This window comes from Capsicum annuum, chromosome 10, assembly GCF_002878395.1.
Source record: "Capsicum annuum cultivar UCD-10X-F1 chromosome 10, UCD10Xv1.1, whole genome shotgun sequence".
Lineage (NCBI taxonomy): Eukaryota > Viridiplantae > Streptophyta > Magnoliopsida > Solanales > Solanaceae > Capsicum > Capsicum annuum.
The window spans coordinates 73551496-73568233 of record NC_061120.1 but is presented as its reverse complement, the minus strand read 5'-3'; the positions used below and the strand labels follow the sequence as shown (position 1 = coordinate 73568233).

Here is a 16738-nt window from a genome sequence, read left to right as displayed (position 1 = left end):
ATATATAAATATAATATGGGTAAATAGTAATTAAATAAAAAATCAATATAAATAACTTGCTAAGAAGAAGACAAGAATGAAAGAACAATAGTGAACCATACCTTAACGTTAAAAGGGGATTAAAACAACAATTTTAGTTGAGGAAAGATATGAATCAGTTTAGATCCAAAAGGATAAAGAGAATAGAAAAGATATAACAGAGAAAAAAGGTTGTGATAACCCTAAGCTAAGAGAAGAAGAAAAAATGAGAGATGAATAAAATAAATTTAGGGTTGAAGCTGAGGAGAGATGAGATAATTCTAGATGTATCATGTGTGTAGACATGGGTTTTAATATTCATTAATTAATATAATTAATAATTATTAATAATTTGAGGGGCATGAGGAAGACTAGTGAAATTAAAAAGACAAGATAAGACTACTCAATGAACACATTTTTGAGTTATCCAAGAAAAAGAAAATCTTTATTTTTTACCGTATTCTGTAGACTTACTACTTTATCTACTTGGACAGAAGTTTGCTTTAAAATTGCAAGAAAAAAAAGATTTTCTAATAGATATATCATCTGTTGCAACAAATAGCAATATCTATTTAAAAATCCCAACAACATAGTCATTTGTTACAACAGGTACAAATATCTGTTTAAAAATTCCTTTCTATTTGATAATTAAATATGCCAACTATTACCATAGATATCAATATCTATTTAAATATTCCAACAGCTCAGTCATCTGTGACGACTGATGCAAAAGTCCATTTGATAATAAATCATATATATCATCTATTACAATAGATACCAATATTTGTTAGAAAATTTCCAACTGCTCAGCCATCTATCACAACAGATTTAAATGTCTATTTGATAATTAAATCAGTTATGTCATTTGTTGCAACAGATGTGAATATCGGTTAGAAATTTCCACCAGCTTAGCTGTTTATTCCAACAGATTTCATTGCATTTGATTTAGGTGCAACTAGGGATGAATGAATAAGCTCATAGGTTCAACTACAACTTCAATTGAGTTTTTGCAATTACATGGCATTGGTATTACGTTCATCCCGACCTGGGTCATTGATCGATCAATTTGAGTTGAAATGAGCTCTCATTAACTTAATGTTAGGATTAATAGTACCTAAATTGATTTAGATGAAAATAAGGATGAATGAATAACCTCATAGGGTCAAAAATAACTTCAATTGAGTCTTTGTAATTTCAAGGCATTGGTATTACGTTCATCCCAATCCAGGTCATCAATCGATCCCTCTATGTTGAAATGAGCTCTCATTAACTTAATATTAGCATTAATATTACCTAAATTTATTTAGATGTAACTAAGGATGAATGAATGATCTCATAGGGTCAACAACAACTTCAATTGAGTCTTTGAAATTATATGTCATTGGTTTTTATATTCAACCCGACCCAGGTTGTTGATCGATCACTTTATGTTGAAATGAGCTCTCATTAAATTAATGTTAGGATTAATATTACCTAAATTGATTTAGGTGGAACTAGGCATAAATTAATGAGATCATAGGGTTAACAACAACTTCAATTGAGTTTTTGTAATTGAATGACGTTGGTATTGTATTCATCCCAACCTGGGTTGTCGATCGATCACTCTGATTTGAAATGAGCTCTCATTAACTTAATATTAGGATTAGTATTACCTAAATTGATATAGGTGGAACTAGGGATGAACGAATAAGCTTATAGGTTCAACTACAACTTTCATTGAATCTTTGCAATTGCATAGCGTTGGTATTGCGTTCATCCCGATTTAGGTCGTCGATCGATCACTCTGAGTTGAAATAAGCTCTCATTAACTTAATGTTAGGATTAATATTACCTAAAATGATTTAGGTGGAACTAGGTATGAATGAATGAGCTCATAGGGTCAAGAACAACTTTAATTGAGTCTTTGCAATTGCATGGCATTGGTACTGCGTTCATCCCGACTCGGGTTTTTTAAAAATCACTCTGGGTTGAAATGAGCTCTCATTAACTTAATGTGAGGATTAATATTAACTAAACTGATTTAGGTGGAACTAGGATGAATGAATGAGCTCATAGAGTCAACTAAAACTTCAATTGAGTCTTAGCAATTGCATACGTTGGTATTGTGTTCATCCCAACCCAGGTCATCGATCGATCACTCTGAGTTGAAATGAGCTCTTATTAACTTAATTTTAGGATTAATATTACCTAAATTGATTTATGTGGATCCAGGGATGAATGAATGAGATCATAGGGTCAACTACAACTTCAATTGAGTCTTTGCAACTGCATGGCATTGGTATTGTGTTCATCCTGACTCGGGTCATCGATCGATCACTCTGAATTGAAATGAGCTCTCATTAATTTAATGTTAGAATTAATATTACCTAAATTGATTTAGGTGGAACTAGGGATGAATGAATGAGCTCATAGGGTCAACAATAATTTCAATCGAGTCATTGCAATTGCATAGCATTGGTATTGCGTTTATCCCAACTCGGGCCGTCGATCAATCACTCTGAAATGGAGAGTGCAGTCCTTAGGATAAACTACTATGGTGTGATGGTTTGTTTTGGGTTGAAAGAGTTTTCCATAGTGATGGGCTTGAAATATGATCGTCCAGAAGAACCTCTCATCAAGGAAATACCCCACAAAGGGTCCAATAAATGCAAGGGAAAAAAGATGGGTTGTTGGGCATTGTTGAATGTAGTATCTACAAAGCGAAATATTTGATGGCAGATCTCGAGGATAAAGACATACCAAAGCACTGCAGGGAGAAATTATGCTTAGTTTGGTTTATCTATTCCGTTTTATTGACAAGAGACATCAGGAAAGTCATAAAAGATGATTTGTTGGTGCTTGCTGATGATGTTGACAAATTTAACGACTATCCCTAGGGATATGACAGTTACTACTTGACTATCGAATATTTACTGACAAAGCTATCCCCAAAGATGATCACATTATACGGCTCTCCCTGGGCTTTCATGGTAAAATTGATCACTATTTTTACTCATCCAATAATTTATAATGAATATACTTATTATGAACTTTTTTTCTTACTTCCTATTTACATTTTTTAGGCTTGGGTATGTGAAGCCATTTGTCCCCTCCAAAAGCAGATCAAGGATTACCCAGATTAGGTTTCTCATCCAAGGATCCTTAGGTGGTTGGCGGCTGCAAAGGGCAGCAAAAAAAATATTAAGGAGTAAGAGGTTGATCTATTTAACCCTATGGATGATGTAGTATGTCTTATTTTAACAAAAATAATTTGCCTCAAAGAAAGATATTGAAATAGATGTTCCATCTGTTGCGACAGATGGGTCGTCTGTTGCAACAGATTACCCATCAACAGCAACTTATGCAACAGATGGGTAATTTATTACGACAGATGAACCATATTTTAATATAGATTAACCATTCATTGCGCTGGTTCCCTGAACCCGACTCAATAGATTACCTATCTGATGTAAATTATACGACAAATGTGTAATCTGATGCAATATATTGTCAATCAGTTGTGACATACAGATCAGCTATTACGGCAGATAGATTGTCTGTTGCATAAGTTGGCTATGTTAACATCCATGTAACCCAACTGACTCCAAATTATTATTATATAATTTAAATATCTCCTATTTTTTTATAGGTTGTGCATCCTCGGATCGTGCCTACCGTTGATGAGCTTGGGATGACTTCTTTTCTTACTCTGGGTCTTGCTGATACAAAAGAAGACCCAACAGTGAAGTTAATAAAGAAGGATTTGGTTAGAGCCACATCCACAAGAAGAGTAGTTAGGCAAGGTCAGCCTAAGGTTCAAGCTCTTCACGACCAACCTCAAACTGCAATAGATTCGGGTGCTTCTTATGGGGGTGTTGCTGGTGGAGTTATTTATAATGGTAGAAGCCATCCTGATGCTGCTACTGCTGCTAGTCATGATTATGATCATGTTGGTGATCAACAAAAAATAAATACTTTTGAAAAAACCCCTTACATAGGTCCCTCTCACACCTACACGGGTCCCTCCCACCCTTATAATGGTTGTCTCACCCCTCCTCACCCTTATGTTCTTATTGCAAATGCAAAGTGTTCAAGGACAAAGAGGATAAACTTCTTAAAAATCTATAGGCTATTGTTGAAGTTGTCGAGCATTTGAAATCCAGGAGCGGGGCTGTACCATCCAACGAGGTGAGAGAGTCATGCACTTCTATAGTGGCGGTTAGGAGGTAGAGAAGAAAAAATAGATAAATTCTCTATATTCTGAAAACAACAAAAACTATAACTCCTCCCTCTCTAAGAGTTGTTTAAGTTTAGAGGCTGCTAAAAAAGGTGGACATATTCACGGCACTTAGAAAGAAGAAGAAGAAGAAGGAACTGCAAGAAATTATGAATGGAAGGAAAAAGGTTCAAAAAAATACACTATGCATTCATTTGCCGCCAAAGACTTCACGAATATGACAAATATGGGTGTGTGGTACGAGGACAATGTAAGTTTAATTTTTCTAACCTAGCCTTCCAATATACTCCATGAAGAAGAATCTACGCAGTAGATGTGTAATCTACTGCAACAACTGGGTATTGATAGCGCTCCAATTACACTCTTGAATGGGTGTAAGCGATTGTTGCCAGTATAAAACCCAACTAGGTTGGGGTTAAATCCCACAGGGAATAAGGTGTGAGCTCAAGTTGGTTATGATTTAATTCACTGGTAGTTTACTGTTTCCTGAAATGGGGTTTAAGTTTTGCAGATAATTGATTGTCACTTTGAATTTGAGGTTTGTAACCAAGATTTTATGAAATAACCTGGATTATGTTCACTAGGGCTTACGGTACATGACAGATGCTAAAATTTACTCAAGACTCTCAGGGTGGATAGGATCACAAGCTATCTTTATCGATGATATGCTCAAATATCTTTCGACCTATTCAAGTGTCTAATTTCCTAATCCTTTCAGACTTAGGGAATTGCTATGCACTGTCCAGATTTTATCTCAGGTTAATTAACCTTGTTATAGTGCTGATTATTAAACAAAGCCTTTTTGAGTCCCTATTAATAATTCACTTCCAACTATTTATGATTTCTTTCTCAAGCAAACCAAAGTAGGTACGTCTACTGTTTACAACCAACAGACGTAAATTATAATCTCAGAATTACCAAGAAATCCTAACACCTATTAAATCTTGAGTATTTAACACCTTATCATGACCTAACCCTAGATCCCATGATCCAAGTTACAGGTGTTTATCCACTCATGATGCAAGAAACAAGTATGCAAATTCAATTCATAACTGAAAGGATTAACTTACAATGATGAATAAAAATAAAAGTATACTTTGAATTGAATCACAAGGCAAAGCTCCAAAATATTGGTCTTAGAGAGAGAAATCGTATCTTCTATCTTGTGGGATATGTCAATCGATAATAGAAAACCATCAAACAAGGCTTTAAATAGTTAAACCTCAAATAAAGAAATAAAATTAAAGTTTTAGATTTTCCCTCGGAATAGACGATGGCGCCCGTTACGACCTATCAGGAGTTTGACGGCCTATCACAGACGTTGTTAGCTTCTTCTTAAGTTTAGCTTCTACTACCTAAGATTGACGAAGATGATGACACCTTATCATCATCTTGATGGAGTGTCATGAATGTCATCACAAAACTTCCTACAACTTCCATCTTCTATTTAAGGTTGACGGCATCCTTGACAGCCTATCACCAGGCTGACGGCGTGTCATGGATGTCGTCAGCAACCTTTTGTTCTTTATTTGCTTCCGATTTCATGCTTTTTTCTTCCTTTATTTGTGGTTCCCCTTCTTCTCTACTTTTACTGCAAAATCAAAGTAAACTAATCAAAAATGGCTAAAGTTGCTCAAGACTTTGCAATTATATAGAGTTAAAAGCTTTAAATGTGTTAGCATAGGATCACACATCAACACCCTCAACTTAAACAATTGCTTGTCCTCAAGCAACCAGAATATAACCAAGAGTATACAAAGTGCAAGTTGGCAGCTAAACTACTCATACCAGTTCAGAATATATGCACCATCTCCAAGGTTAGTCAAATTAAGAGCAACCGTGTCTATTATTGAAAATACTCATGTAACTCACGAGGATCAAGATATGGCAAAAATTTTAGCAATAACAACCCAGCACATACCATAATAACACTATCCAAACAAGGCAATAATTAGCAACATACCTAGTGTACCCTCAGAACAAAGAAATCCCTTTTTCACTGATGTCAGAATTTACATACATAAACACAGGGATAATCACAAGAATCATTCTCAAAACAAAGTTCCAACATTGCGCATCAAATGCCATAGGCTTGCCCTTATAGTCGGTACCCAAGTCTTCAGACTGGTAAGTTAGGATCACTATAGGGCTTTTCTTAAGATTTTAACGTAGGCTCGGGTCTGGTATGATATTCATGGATGTTTCAGAGTGACTATGCATCCTTGACAATACTTTAACTCTCAGGGTTTCAACTCTTAACATTCTTTTATTCTCTCTTTTATTGATTATGCATGCTCAAGATGGATGCGGCCTTTTTCAATTATCAGATTATCTTTTTATCATCTTTCACACAATTTTCTCCTTTTTAATTTCTTTTTCACCGCACCCCACCTTTTTTTATTCATTTTCCTTATTCTACCTCTCTTCATACGCTTTTTGCATCACGAACCCCTATAATAGCCACCATCAACTTAGGTTGTTTTCCTAAGTCAAGGTGCATAGTGTACAAGGAGGACCAGGGCCAAGACAGGTTCATTATGATGTAAACAGGAAGGTGAGAGGTGTTAAAGAAAAAATTAAGCCATTTAGGCTCAAGAAGGGATCAAGAGATATTGTTCACATTAGGAAGGTCATTTAGTCTAAAATAAGTTAAAATACAAAAACGGCCTATGATCCTCTCCTAATGCCTATCCTATGACCATGGAAACACTAGCAGGGCAAGTTCTAGATTCAACGCACAACAGAAACTGAGTAAGACCGTACACATGGTACATAAGTATCTCGCATATCATTACTTATCCATTTTGTGTACTTGTTTAACGTAGGTCATTCGGTTTCCATACTAATTCCACAAAAAGATACACCGTGGTCACAATGGATGCAATGTAGACAGTACACAATAGATTATACCAGTGGAGAGGTACTCAAAAATCACAACATAAGCTAACTACCTCAAGTACTTGTACTACTCCTAGTTATCTATAGAATATGTTACAACAATAATCTACCCTACACCCTCAACTTAAAATTCAAAAATAAAATACACTAAGGGTGAGGGTATACCTGAAGACAGTCAAGCACGTGGATCCTGGGTCTCCGACCCTACTATTGCATCATCTGTTGTCTTTTCCCCATCAAGAGCATCTAGCCTAGCAGTGGTGAGAGCCTGGCTAGATAAAGCACCTATAGCCCTAGCTTGGATGGTTGTCTCCCATTTCTCTGTATCAACTAGGGACTCCAATCTTGCCTTCTTCAACTCCTCCTTTTTGGCCTTCTTCTTGGCCTTCTTTTTCACTCTCCTTTGTTTCTCATGGATAGTGTCTATTTCGGAAAACCAGTTTAGATTTATGCCCGGCCGCTCGACGACGGAGGCAATCCACTTGGTGCGGAGGTTGGTAGAGCAATATAGGGAGAGGAAGAAGGATCTGCACATGGTGTTTATCGACCTGAAGAAGGCTTACGACAAAGTCCCCAGGGAGGTGCTTTGGAGATGCTTGGAGGTGAGTGGAGTACTGCTGGCATATACCAGAGTAATTAAGGATATATATGATGGGGCGAAAACCCAGGTGAGGACGGTGGAAGGAGACTCAGAGCATTTCCCTGTCCTGACAGGATTGCATCAGGGATCTACTCTTAGTTCCTTTTTGTTTGCGTTGGTGATGGATGTGTTGACGCGGTGCATTCAAGGGGAGGTGCCATGGTGTATGCTTTTTGCAGACGATGTAGTTCTGATAGATAAGACTCGAGGGGGTGTGAATGACAAATTAGAGGTGTGGAGGCAAACTCTTGAGTCTAAAGGGTTCAGGGTGAGCAGAAGCAAGACGGAGTATGTGGAATGCAAGTTCAATGACGTGAGGCGGGAGAATGAGGTAGTAGTGAAGCTGGAAGCACAGGAGGTATGTAAGAGGGATAAGTTCAAGTATCTTGGATCCGTGATCCAGAGTAACGGTGAGATTGACGAGGATGTCTCACACCGTATTGGGGTGGGATGGATGAAGTGGAAACTCGCGTCAGGGGTGCTGTGTGATAAGAAGGTGCCGCCCAAGCTTAAAGGCAAATTCTACAGGCTGGTAGTCCGTCCAGCCTTGTTTTATGGAACGGAGTGTTGGCCAGTTAAGAACTCCCACATCCAAAAAATGAAGGTGGCAGAAATGCGGATGTTGCGCTGGATGTGTGGACTGACTAGAGGGGATAGAGTTTGGAATGAGACTATCCGGGAGAAGGTTGGTGTGACTTCAGTTGAGTGCAAGATACGGGAAGCAAGATTGAGATGGTTCGGACACGTGAAGAGGAGGGCCATGGATGCCCCGGTCCGTAGGTGTGAGAGGCTAGCGTTGGATGGTTTTAGGCGGGGTAGGGGTAGGCCGAAGAAGTACTGGGGTGAGGTGATTAGGCGGGACATGGAATAATTACAGCTCACCGAGGACATGACCCTAGATAGGAAGGTCTGGAGGCGCGAATTTTGGCAGAGGATTAGGGCCAGTTTGGGTCGCTAGTGTAGGGAACTACTTGGTGGGGGTGTTATTCCTGTTATGATTCCGTGTTCCGTGTTCCATGTTTTATTACAAATCTGTGTGATTTTCCTCTGTTTTCCTCTGTTTTATATTACTTATGGGTGCCGTATTTATGTTATGTAATCTGCTTCTGTGCTTTACTATGTGTTTGTGTGGTATCTCGTGCCTTGAGCCGGGGGTCTATCGAAAACAGCCTTTCTACTTCATCAGAGGTAGAGGTATGGACTGTGTACATCTTACCCCCCCCTCCCCAGACCCCACTAGGTGGGAATACACTGGGTTTGTTGTTGTTGTTGTTGTTGTAATCTGTGGTGAGGTTAAGATGGGAATTTCTTCTTTAGATTCAGGCAAGGACAGACCTGTTAGCATCTGAATTTGGTGTTTTTGCAGCACCCCAACATCTGTTTTTACTTTTTCCAATGCCGCCCTGAATGTAGCAAGCTCAGCACCAGTCATCTTTTTTACCCGGGCATCAAATCTGTTCTCTAATTTTGCAACCTGCCCAGGCAATGTAACAAAAGGCTTAAGTGCAGCCTTGATTCTTTTGTCCACAGTAGCAGCAAACTGTTTGGTGAAAGCATGTAGTTGTGCCTCTCACCACTTGGCTTGTTTAGCCACCTTTCTGATATCAATCGGCTGAAATGTAAGTCATGTTGCTATTGTAGGAACTGAAGGACTGTCTTTAGTCTCAGGAACTGAAGCTACCTATGCTGAAGAATCCTGCAATTCCACATGAGGTGCTGCACTGGCATCTGAAACTGGATAGTCTACTGCTATATCTGCCGCCTTGTCAAGTCTAAGCCCTGGCTGAATCTCATCAAACCATATGAGGTTATAAGTCTTCCGGGCACGAACGTCTTCATCAACTCATGCAATCTTTGGCACCTCAGCAGCTCTACATAGCTCTATAATAAGATAAGAAAAAGGATAAGCAGTGTCGGTCCTCGATATCCTGATCTTCATCTCATCGGTAATGATTTCCTCAAAGTTTAAGGAAAACTGCTGCACCAAGCTTGCTATCAAAATAGCCTGGTCATCGCCCAGAATGTTGTATCCCTCAGTGGGCATCATCCAAACATACACTGTACCCCACAAAAATTTTTCCTCCTGAGTCAATGAGGACTTATAGATTCTCTTATTTGGGTTTATCACCCATGTTGTTTCTTCATCAGCTATGATATTGGCCAACCACGGGCGTTTTTTGTCCTAATTCTTTATCCAAGCATAGAATGATGGTGCGGTGGCCAGAGGAGTGAAGTCGAGGCCATGCAAGAATTTGTTGATGGTTCTGGTTGAGATATCAACTCTTATACCCCTCTCTTGAACTCTATCAAGAAGGGGCTGATCTGCTACTTTGTCACCTAGTCTTCATAAATTTTCTAAATAAGCTTGGTAGTTTACGTAGAACTCCCGAACCAGTGTGGGGAAAAATAAACCACCCTCTTCTGTGGTCCATCCTAAGCTATACTCTTTGAACTTCTTCTCCACTTCAGGGTACCTATTCAACCCTTTAATGATAATCATATTTTTTGCCTGAATTTTCCTCTTCACATTCCTTCTATTAGTTCTTCGAAGTCAGCGATGTAGATATCCTCTACTCTAGGGATTTACCAACAGCATTATTTCATTCTTCAGGGCTCTTATATTTGATAAGAGTTACCCGAGGAGGAGACTCCATCATTTTGTTGTTCAATAGACGGGGACCCAGAAGCTTTTTCCTTGAACTCAGATTCTTTAGACCCTTCTTGATCCTCTTCATCAGAATCAGCATGTTCAGACTTATGTTGTTCAGAATCACCCTTTTCAGATCCCTCCTACTCAGAAGTTGTAGTCATCTCAGAATCATTACTGTCCTCTACCTCAATTGGTGGAGGTAGTGGAGGTTTCTTTGGACTTTGTTTTTTCGCTTCCTGAGCAAGGGTTCCTCCTCCTCATAGTCAGATTCCTCATCAATGAGCTTGCGATGTACACTTTTTTTGGCCGCTTTCTTTGGTTCTGTGGGACTCCTTATTTTTGGTGCCATTTTAAAGTACCTGGGGACAATAGAAGAATATTAGTCAACCCTCAAAAGCACAAACACAAATACATAAATCATTTAAGCTCATTCATGTTTCAGGCTCCAGGTGTGACAATTCTTGATAAGCCATCACAATTGTGATATCTTATCATAGTTGTCGTCAACCTCAGAAAGAACCCACAAAAGTTTTTTGACTACTTTTGATGGCATTCAGGATAGGCCGTCATAATTGTGATACCCAATCACGATTGTAGTCAGCTCTATTTAGAACCAACTTTATTTTTGTCAGCTTTTGACGACATCCATGATAAGCCATCACGATGGTGATAGCTTATCATGGATGTCGTCAAAACTTATCAGAACCCACTTTTGATCTTAACTAAGTTTTTTGGTCCCCATTATTGCTCAAGATTAACTTGAATTCACATTGTGATCTATTTTTTCAAACCTTGGGCTTGCACAGCAAACCCTAGGTGCGATTTTAGTTACTTTTCAAGTTGAACTTAGTTCAAGCATATTAGGGACATTGGGTTATCATTCATTCATCATACATCATAAGAAAAGAAGAGTTAAAGTAGAGTATACCTGATTGAGCTCTTAAACTAAAGTCACACACAAGAGGTGTAAAATAGGAAGATTTTTGTGATTTTGAATGCAAACCACACACAAAGCTAACTTGTTTTACTTGGAGTGTTTTGCAAAGGATGGGAACTAATTTTAACTAAGGAAAGAAATAAACTAAGGAAAAATACTTAAAAGCTGCGAAAATTTGAAAAGGTTTCGCTATTGGGCCGGGTTGGATCTGATTTAATTTAGGCCCAGATTTTAGCTTTTACATATTTGGGCTATGACATTTTGTAACGGCTTGTCACGATTGTGATAGCCTATCATGAACGTCGTCACCCTTAGGCAGAGAATTCCTCAAGCTTGGTCTAGCTGACGACAATCATGATAGCTTGTCATAGTTGTGACGGCTTATCACAAATGTCGTCATGACCTTTCAGCTGACCTTCTCATTTTTCCACCTGCTCCATACTAAATACTAATTTTAAAAAAAAATAAAAACACTTGCTTAAACATAAAAATTTGGGTTGCCTCCCAATAGTGCCTGATTTACTACCACGGCACGACTGGTTTATCTTGAATACTCAAACTTCACCAAGACAACCTGTTGATACCCCTTTTCCATCATCATAGAAGACGTCAATTGTTGAGAAGACACTCATATCTTTTTGTTGGGTCATGGGTTGATGCATTTTGAATTTTGCCTCTTTTTTACCAAGCCTAAACTTAAGCTCATTCAACTTGTGTTAACTATTACTCTTCCTGTTGCTAAGAGTGGCCTCCCAAAAATAATGGGTACCTCAAAGTCTACATCACAATCCAGTACCACAAAATCTACAGGAAGAATAAAGTCTGCTACTTTCACCAACACATCATACAAAATTCCAACAGGCCATTTTATAGACCTATCTGCCATTACCAATCGCATGTTAGTGGGTGCTGGAGCTTTTAAACCGAGCTTCTTATATACATCCAGTGGCATCAGATTCACGTTGGCACCCAAATCACATAATTCCTTTGCAACATCCAAAAACCCAACTTTGCACGGAATAGTGAACGCTCCTGGGTCAGCCTTCTTTTACACTAAGAATCGTATGGAAACCGCGCTGCAATGGTGGAGATTGTCCACCTGCTCACTGTTAACCTTTCTATTCTTTGTGCCGAGGTCTTTTATGAACTTTGCATAGCCTAGAATTTGATCAAGTTCCTAAATTAAAGACATATTAATTATCAATTGCTTAAGCATTGCCATGAACTTGCCGAATTTTGCATCATCGACCTTTTTCTTCAATCATTGAGGAAAGAGAGGTGGTGGTCTAGGGATATTCTTTAACACCACTTCCTCTTCCTTCTTATTTTCCTTCTCTGAATCATCAGCAGAACTATCCATCTTCTCAGACTCTACTGGATTACTTTCTTTGGGTTCATCAACAATTACCTCATCTTCTATAGATTTTCCCACAGAAGGGCAAAGTAACATCTTACCACTTTGAGTGGTGATCGCCATACATGAGCCATCATTCTGCTGATTCTGAATCATATCACTAGGTAAATTACCATTTTTTCTCTAATTTAGTGTAGCAAAAAGTTGGCTTATCGGCTGCTCTAACTGCTTAATAGAAGCAGAGTGCGAGTTAACCAACTGACTGAGGGTAGAGAATTCACTCTTCATAGTAGTTACCCCTGAGTTGGTAGCTTCCACTCCCTTTAACAACTTTCCATCATGTCCTCCATAGACATCTTGTTGGATCCAGTTGTTGTAGCATCCTGACTTCCAGGAGGAACATATAAACCACTCCTATCATTATTGCTTCTCCAATGTCCCTGCTCCCTATCTTTATAATCAACCTTGTCATAAAAGTTCCAACCTTGGTTCCCTTGGATATTGCCTTAAAAACCCCCTAATTGCTCACATAGTTTGCCTCCACATCAGCACTCGCAGCAACAGTACCCTAAGATTCCACAGCCTTAACCATTTCAGTCTTACCTGACTATAATTTCTTGGTCAGCAAGTCCATCTGTGTCTTTAAGTGGGCCATGTCTTGGTCTCTCTCCTCATCCCTTCTAGCTGCTTCACAGTCATGCCACCAGAAACAGTTAGGCTAGCTACCATAGAATCCCTAGTGTGCCAAGCCCGACTTTGCTTAGTCATTCTACTCAGCATGTCTGAAGCATCTAGAAAAGAGAGGTCAATGAACAAACACCTGCAGTATTGTCTACAATTGTCTTTGTCATAGAGTTGAAAGCTTTATACAAAGTCTCCATCAAGTGCAAGTCCGTCATATTGTGGTTTGGATATTATGTCATCTTCTTCTTAAATCTCTCCCAAGTTTCATGCAATGCTTTGGTAGGGAGCTGCCTTAAATTACTAATTTTGTCCCTCAATTGTACCCTCCTAGAGTGTGGAAAGAATCGTTCTAGTAACGCCTCTTTCAACTATCTCCAGTTGGTTATAGAATCAAGCTCTAACCTATTTAACCATATTGTTGCCTCTTCAGATAGAGACAAAGGAACTATCTCAACCGGATCGCATTCTGGCTCACTCTCGAATTATCAAAAGATTAGCAAATAGTGATGAAGTTCACCAAATGCATGTTTAGGTCATCAACAGGTAAGCCTCCAAACAACCCTTTCAGATTTAGGAGTTGGATCATGGTACTTGTTACACTGAATTTTGCACCTGGTGCCAATGGTGGAGGAATGATAGCACCCGTTGCACCAGCTCCATCCATTCCTTCATCATCTTTATCAATCTTGTATTGAACAGGTTGTTGACCATACCTTCCTCGGACTAGATGGTTTCTATTAACATTTCACTGCACTGGTACGGTAATTTGCTCGGCTCGCCTTGGGTTTTGAGGATTCAAAAATTCCTCATCACCCAAGTCTTCATCAGCAAGGTTCTGGTGACGTACTTATTAACCTAAATTCTATATGTTCACCTGAGCCCTGGCCAAAGCAGCTAGTCTTTCTGCCTTCTGTTGTTCAGCCATTCTCCCAATTAGCTGAGGTTTCGGATTAATTGGTAATAATTGTTCTCTAGGACTTCCTATTTTAGGATAAATAACTAAGAACCTGCAATAGACAAAAACAACAAATAAACGTAAATCAAGAAAACTTAACTAACAGCAAAGTAGCGCCCATAAACTTTTAGTTTACAACTATATTCCCTGGCAATGGCGTTATTTTTTATAACGCTCAAATTACACTATTGAATGGGTGTAAGCGATCATTGTCAAGATAAAACCAAACTAGGTTGGGATTGAAACCCATAGGGAATAAGGTGTGAACTCAAGTTGTTTACGATATAATTCATCGGTAGTTTACTGTTTCCTGAAATGGGGTTTAAGTTTTGCAGATAATTGATTATCACTTTGAATTTGATGTTCACTAGGGCTTACGGTACATGACAGATGCTAAAATTTACTCAAGACTCTCATAGTGGTTAGGATCACAAGCTATCTTTATCGATGATATGCTCAAATACCTCTAGACCTATTCAAGCATCTAATTTCCTAATCCTCTCGAACTTAGGGAATCACTATGCACTGTCCAAAATTTACCTCAGGTTAATCAACCTTGTTACAATGCTGATTATTAAATGAAGCCTTTTCGAGTCCCTGTTGATAATTCACTTCCTACTATTTATGATTTCTTTCTTAAGTAAACCAATGTAGGTACGCCTACTGTTTACAACTAACAGATGTAAATTATAATCTTAGAATTACCAAGAAATCCTAACACCTAATAAATCTTGAGTATTTAACACCTTATCATGACCTAACCCTAGATCCCATGATCTAGGCTATAGGTGTTTAGCCAATCATGATGCAAGAAACAAGTATGCAAATTCAATTTATAACTGAAAGGATTAACTTACAATGATGAAGAAAATCAAAAGTATACTTTGAATTGGATCACAAGGCAAAGCTCTAAAATATTGGTCTTAGAGAGAGAGAGAAATTGCTATCTTGTGGGATATGTCAATCGATAATAGAAAACCCTCAAATAAGGCTTTAAATAGTTAAACCTAAAATAAGGAAATAAAATTAAAGTTTTAGATTTTCCCTCGGAATAGATGACGGCACCCGTGACGGCCTATCACGAGTTTGACGGCCTATCATGAACGTCGTCAGCTTCTCTGCAAGTTTAGCTTCTGCTGCCTAAGGTTGACGATGATTATAACGCCTTATCATCATCTTGACGATGTGTCATTAATATCGTCACAAAAATTCTTACAACTTCCATCTTCTATTTAAGGTTGACGGCATCCTTGACAGCCTATCACCAGGCTGACGGCATATTATGGATGTCGTAAGCCACCCTTTGTTCTTTATTTGCTTCTGATTTTACGCTTTTTGCTTCCTTTATTTGTGGTTCCCCTTCTTCTCTACTTTTACTGCAAAATCAAAGTAAACTAATAAAAATGACTAAAGTTGCTCTCGACTTTGAAATTATTTAGAGTTAACAGCTTTAAATGTGTTAGCATAGGCTCACACATCAGGTATTCTGTTACAACATAATACAAATCTGTTGCATAAGTTGCGTTAGCTGGGTAATCTTTGAACTAATTCAGAGAACCCTTTGCATCGGATTCTTTCCACTGTATCTTTATTCTTTACAATTACTAACCTATTTAAAAATTGTCTTCTTATACCACAATATGTTGATGAAATTCTCTGCCTTATGAGGGGCAGGAAATTAGCGTACCCGGATGCTTATGATGTTGTCAATAGGATAATAGACCTCAACTTCTACAATAATTTCAAGGATAGGTACGTTAATATCCATAATCTAGTTGATTCTGGTGGCTTGGGATTTGATAAGTTAGTTTCTACATTCCAATAGAATGAAAAAGCGATTAAATATATTAGAGGGAAGAGGCCATATCCACACGGCAAGAGCTGGACCAAGGCAAAGACAATCCTTACAGTCATGAACATTAAAGTCAAACATTTTCTCACTGTTGAGATACTACTCTATGAGGGAAATATTAAGGTTTATGACTGCAACTTACCTATCTTCAGCGAGGACATATTTTTAGCCCACATACATACACTTTTGAAGTCATTGCCCAAGTTATTGACGCAGAGTAAGTTAATGGATCATTTGTTGGTTGAAGTCTTGATGAAGGAATCATGGAATTTTGAAGGTCAAAATAAGAACATCAAGCTCCAAAAAACAAAACTAGTGGAGCGTGAGGGCCGTACTCGCATACGTTCATAGAGTGTTTGCTGACCGGCACAGAAATGACCGGTATGTGTGACGCCATTATGGGAAAAATGCAATGGGTATGGGCTTATAGGGTACTAACTAAATTATTAAAGCCCGTGTATAAAAAAGAATATGTACAAAGATATAAACGAACACGATAATATTTTTTCATTTCAAGCCACTTCACTTTACTTT

At 38.4% G+C, this 16738-nt stretch overlaps 1 pseudogene; it reads left to right on the top strand.

The window, feature by feature from the left end:
• The window catches only part of LOC107844254, a 70815-nt pseudogene that overhangs the window by 18530 nt on the left and 35547 nt on the right, over positions 1-16738 (top strand).